Raw genomic sequence first — 6,000 nt, 5'->3', positions numbered from 1 at the left:
GTACCAAAACTCTGACATTCAAAGCAGGAATTTCTATCGGAGCTTGAAAGACATAATCAGGAACTTCCAAGTTGTCTACTAGCAGACACTACTTTTGCTTCCTTATGGAAAGACAGGGTTTGAATTTTACCCACTGAAACAGGTATTGAGCTTTTGCTCAAGAAATCCCTCTGGAGTTAAGCCAGATGTGATGTCCTTAAAGTCCTGCTCTGCAGTCCTCTGGCTCTGCAAAGTGGAGCCCTAATTCACAATCGCTCAGGAGCCTGTGTCTCAGTTCAGGATGACTATGGTGTGTGCCTATGTCCTATGTATGTATTTACTCCAGATGGAAGAGGATGAGAAATTAACACTTTGAACTAAGGAGGATGAAGGTGTGTGAGGAGTGGAGGAAAACTGCATTCAGATAAAATCCAGATATGCAGATAGTTGATGACAATACTCATTACACCTATTCCACTTCAAATTGCTTTTCATTTCTGGCAGGCCTTTGCAAATTTGCTTAATGTGTAATTTTCCATATCAATGGATCATGAGAGTTAATGCTGTCAGGAGTATGTCAGTGCTGTTTAGGCAGACCTGCATTAGGAGAAGGTGGCATTTTTGTAGCATATTTGTTTAAAGCATCAGAACTGAAATCATGGCTATCAGATTCCATTCAAAGGTTTGAGAGGGCAGAAGCACACAGAAAATGAAACCTCTAAATATAAATATATGCTCACTACAGTGATGCTGTTTGTTTACTTCTTAAAACTGGTTTCAGCCTATTCTTTCAGTTATTTGGTGATGACTTTTTGTATTACTTCAGACTCCATTTTGCTCTTTGGACAGTCACAGATTTCTAGCTGTATCCCCTGACAGCTGCTAAGATGATGTGACAGCTGCTGATAGCATGTGAATATTTATAGTCATTTGTGGTTCATTATGCTCCAGGAGTGAGCTGATCTGAACCATCTTTTGGCTAATACAAATACCAGCTAATACAATTATGCAATGTCTCTCTCTCTCTGTCTGTAAATGAGGCCTTTAACGCTACACTTTGGAACAAATCATAACAGTTCTGCCCAGCAAAGCTAAACGTTTGAATTCAGCAACTACGCCGCATCATTGAAAGATGATACATTTCCAAATATGAAAAGTATCAGAAGAACTCGCTTGTCTGCTTGTGATCAAGAAACACTTCAATGTTTCTTGTCTTTTCGCAGCCATCACTGGGGGGGACCCTTCCACCGCTCTGCTCTGCAGGCAAGTGCCATTTTGCCATTGCACAGACAAAAGCTGAGACTGAGACAGGTTGCTTGACTTTTACAACAGAATGAAAGAAATCCTCGCCAAAACCAAAAAAACCACCACAGCTGCTGTGAATCTCCTTCATTGTATTCACAAGACTCACATTTCGGTTCAAATACAGATAGAGTGGAAACAAAACATTGGGCTTTTAAGAGAACAATATCATAAAACTCAAGAACGGTACAGGTTACTCGTTATCAAGGCAATACTACCAAGACGTGAGTATTTAGCTGTCACTGGGAAACACAAAAAATGGCCACCCTCTTGGGAAGGACCCCATAGCTTTCTCCGATGCCCCGCCTCCCTCTGGCAGCCTGAGCTGCCCCTGTCAGTCTCTGTGAGCTGGGGGAGAGTCAGTGAAACCTCCTCGGGATGATGCTGCAGGCACACCAAGCACACCAACTCCAGAAGGTGAAACCCCTCACGGGTTGCCACAAGTTGTCAAACATCATAAAAGCACCCAGGGGTCCATACCAGAAACCTCCAGGGTCTTTTGCAAGTTAGGGGGTTGGGTATTTTTTCTGTTCTGCAGAACCACAAACATTTTAACCAGGTTTGTAAGTCCTGGAGGGAACCCCCCAGCCTCAAGAGAAGAGCTGCCCCTGGCTTAGCAGTTTTATGTCTGGAGCACGTTTGTCCCACACACATGGCTCAGAGGTGCAGGCTCCATTCGCACAAAGGAAGGGAGCTGTGCTACAGGCAGCCACACAGTCTCTCACTCTTGCTAACAGTTTCATGGGTTTTTTTTCTGGTTTACTCTGACCTGTATATTATTTCATAACATCTCAGATCACCTAGTTACTCCTGTCCAGTTTTGGTATTTGTCCGAAGCCCAACTTCTAGTTTTCATCTGCAGACAGTCTTACCTGTCAGCTATTACAAACACGTGCCTAATGCTTATTTGAAGGGTTTTATTCTTCCTTTCCAGCCAAACTGTGCTCCAGACGGTCTTGCTTCTCTACCAAAATCTCTTCACTGCTCCTGTTGTCTCTGTCTATGAACTGCAGGAAAAAAATTCGTAATTGAATGCCATTTGAAGGATGGTTGTACTCTTTTTTTCACCTTCACAGCTCAGTGCAAACTCAAACATTGCCTATGGCTTTTCAATATGTTTTTAAAACCGTGAATTTCCCATGCGTGTAGGGACAGCTGTAGAATTGAGGTAGCTTTCAAATAACATCAAACTGAAAACAACATATATATTTTTTTCTGACTGTAACTTTCTTAATCTAATTTCTATTACTCACAGGAAAAACCTTAGGAGTGCATGTCCAGCCAGAAATAAGAAGAAACAGATAATATAAGCACACAACGTAAGCTCCCCAGCCTTTACCTGTAACACTACTTACAAACTGAGCTTCAGAATTTCACAAGCTGTGTCTATATAAAGGTAAAAAGTACAGTTTCAGGCTGTAGCACTGATTTTGTAGGTGGACAGTCCAGGATTTTGCCCGTGCCCAGGCTACTGGCACAGGCAGTCTCACTGCTATGGTGACTAAAACTCGTACTGACAATGTTCTGCATTCATACATGCATGCTTTTTTTCTCCTTGCTTGCTAGTGGGTGGTCTCCCCTAGTTTTGGAGGATGTTCTGGTTTGGGTTTTTTTATTTTATTATTATATTACAGTTTTACTGTTGTGTGTACATGTTCTGGGTTTTTGTTGGGGTTTTTTTTCCCCCTAGTAATAGCAAGACAGAAGGAGCAAAAACCTTTCCTGTCATGTTATGACCTGTAGGAAGAAATGCATGATCTGTCTTGCCCAGCACCTCGCTGTTATGGAAAAAGCAGACTTACTCATTAATGGCAGCGTGCCTGAGAAGCCATATTCCAGTCAGAATAACATCAGTAACTTCTAAAAAGACCCTCCCTTTCCCCTTCAGAAAACAGCTGTAAGCCATGATATCGAGCACAGCTGTATTGATTCTACATACACTATTCCATAAAGAGGTCCTTAGCTTTTGTTAAGGTCTGCTGACCTGAATTAAGCCAAAAAGCAGAAACTTCTATAAACAAACAAAAAATCAATTTGTGTGCAATTTCCTCATTTTGAAACATTGCATTTTGATTTCCATCACTTTTAATTTTTATTTTAATGAGTTTCAATTTTTGCTTTGAACAGCAGATGCTGAACAGTTCATGTAGGAAATGTCAAACTGAAATGTTTCCACATAAACCGAAGTTAAAAAATAGTGTCCTGTCAATAAATCTTTTGAAAATCACCCCTCTTGTCAGAAGCTTCAGTTCATATGAACTGGCATTTTTGATACAAAAACTTCTCAAAATTTTTGACAGCCCTCCTCTAGAAGTTGGGGATTATAAATCAAGACTGGGAAGGAAAAATCTACAGAAATTCACCCTAGGGAAAGAGCTTCTTAATCCTAATCTATTCCTTTTGATGCTGAAGATCTGTAAGGTTTGTCTTTGCCCATCAGTGCCCTCGGACACATATGAGATGCTCACAAAGTGGCACTTACTTGGTCCTTAAGACATATTTGTCTTACTGCTCATCAACACTCCTTTGGGGAAAAACTTCTCCCATTGCTGAAAAGCTCTGCAATCAAATATATGTACTTTATCACAGCAATGGCAGAGAAAATGCACTACCTGCCTCTATTCTCCCTCAGGATGCTGATTGTTGGCTACCCCCCTTACCACCAATTTGGGGTCCTAATTTTATAAGGTTCTTTCAGGTCTTTGTTCTACTATGAAGTGCTGTGAATTTCCTTTCTGTTGTTCTACTGCCACATCCAATTGCTCATAAGTTACTTTAAAAAGGTAAGACAAGGCAAATAATTACTCGTATCTGGATGAAAGTGTAACAACATATTACAGAAGTAATACTTTGATTCTGCCTTTTTATATTTCTCCCCTATATTGACTGCCAGAAACTGATTTGCTTTGGAAATGAGATAAAATCAAACTGGTTAGCTTCAGATTTAATGAAAGCCTATCTCTTTTCTCTTTTATTGCTTCTCTACTGGTAAGTCTTTGTCTAAGCTCTCCTCTTAAAAGCACAGATGTAAAGCTTCTGGCACACCTGATATTCTTTTTCATGTAGAAATTTGTCCATCTGAATAGGCATGAAAATGACAATTTAGTTTTGTTATCTTAATCTATTTCATTGTAGTCATTGTATTTTTACAGTTGCTGCCAGGATCCAAATAACAAGGAAATCCCTTTATTAATTAAGTGATACAGATCTTACTTCTCTTACATTAAAGAGCCACCTTTTCTGAAATGGGTAGCTTATTACTGGCAATAGGTGAAAAGGCAATGGCTTTACTGGGTTGGGTATCCAAACTTGTGAGAAATCTGATGTACAGTCCTATGGCACTAATGATTTGATTTATTTTTCTAATACAAACTTTTCTTGTTAGCTTGAACTCAGCTGAACATAATTTGTCCCCCAGGAAAAATCTTTGGCTGTATTTCCCATCTGCACCGATGATGTCTGCTAGACTTCCCTACAACCAAAATACATTAACCTATCCTATATATCCCATATGATAGAGCTTTGAGTTTGTCCTGTGAGCTAGCCTGTAGGATCTCCTGCTGTTCAGTTTCTGAGCTGGGGCTGACATCAGGATTTCTGTCTATAGGCTTGGCCCACCAATATGGGATAGCAAGGCTGTGTCACCTTCTGAAGGCCAGTATGCTTCCTTCAGGGAGAAACCATAGATGGTGTCGGCTCCTCCGGACTGCACACCATGGGGGCAACGATCACAACAGGCATCCTGTTCAACAGAGCTAAGAGGGCCCAGTTTTTCCTGCAGTGAGGCAGGTGAAAATGAAAGTCATCATAAAAATGGCAGAAAGATAAACATCTGCAGTGCTCTTTAAAAGAAAAGCACACTAGATGGATCTCTACAACAGCAGCTGAGAATTAATCCTTAACCTCTAAACTTCAACCTGTTAATTTTCTATAGGTTTGAGACAGGAAATTCTCTAACACCGTGTCCAGTGTATGCTGCAATATTTGCTCCAAACCAGTATTGCTGAATGGCTAAAATATGACTGTCAGATCCAAAAGTGTTACTGTGTGGATTCTTCAAGGAATTCTTAAGTCAAAGCAGACTCTGGGTTTCTTTTAAATATGGTAAAACAGCCATGAGTTTTGTCACCCCTATGCTTAACGTGTGGATTTCTTTAACAAAAGCATAGACAAACCTGCCTCATTCAAAAAAGGGATTCACAGGAAAGGGATTTTTATTTTTAGCTTTCAGGGAATACAAGGAGCTGGCAACCAAAGTAGCAGCAGATGGGAATCCTGTTGTCTCGGCTCAGGAAGAACCTTCAAAGGCCTTGGGCCATCTTTCCATCTCAGCAAATCCTAACTTGAGCTTTTGGTCACATTTCGGAATACATGATCATCTTCAAGTAGTTTGATAAAAAGTCAAGCAAACTGGGTAGAAAATCCATGGTGTATTAAGGCTATTTCCCCCTTTACTAGCAACTGTTTCTTCAGGATGAGTAAACAGACTTCCAAATAGAAAATAATCTGAAATGATGTTTCAAGAATTTTGCCTGTATCTTTCTGCAGCTGGGCAGCAGAAGATGTGCTGGATTGAGGATGCTCTGGGCAACCTGTGAAGACTGGGCAGATACCACATTTTAACAGCCAGTTACTGCCGCATCCCTCTCAGTGAAACTGTAAAGCTCTCCGCTTCACCTTTCAATGCAGTGAAAACAATGGCATTGCTGTGCCAAGGAG

Source organism: Grus americana, chromosome 1 (assembly GCF_028858705.1).
Source record: "Grus americana isolate bGruAme1 chromosome 1, bGruAme1.mat, whole genome shotgun sequence".
In the NCBI taxonomy this organism is placed as follows: domain Eukaryota; kingdom Metazoa; phylum Chordata; class Aves; order Gruiformes; family Gruidae; genus Grus; species Grus americana.
Note: the sequence above shows the minus strand (reverse complement) of the source record.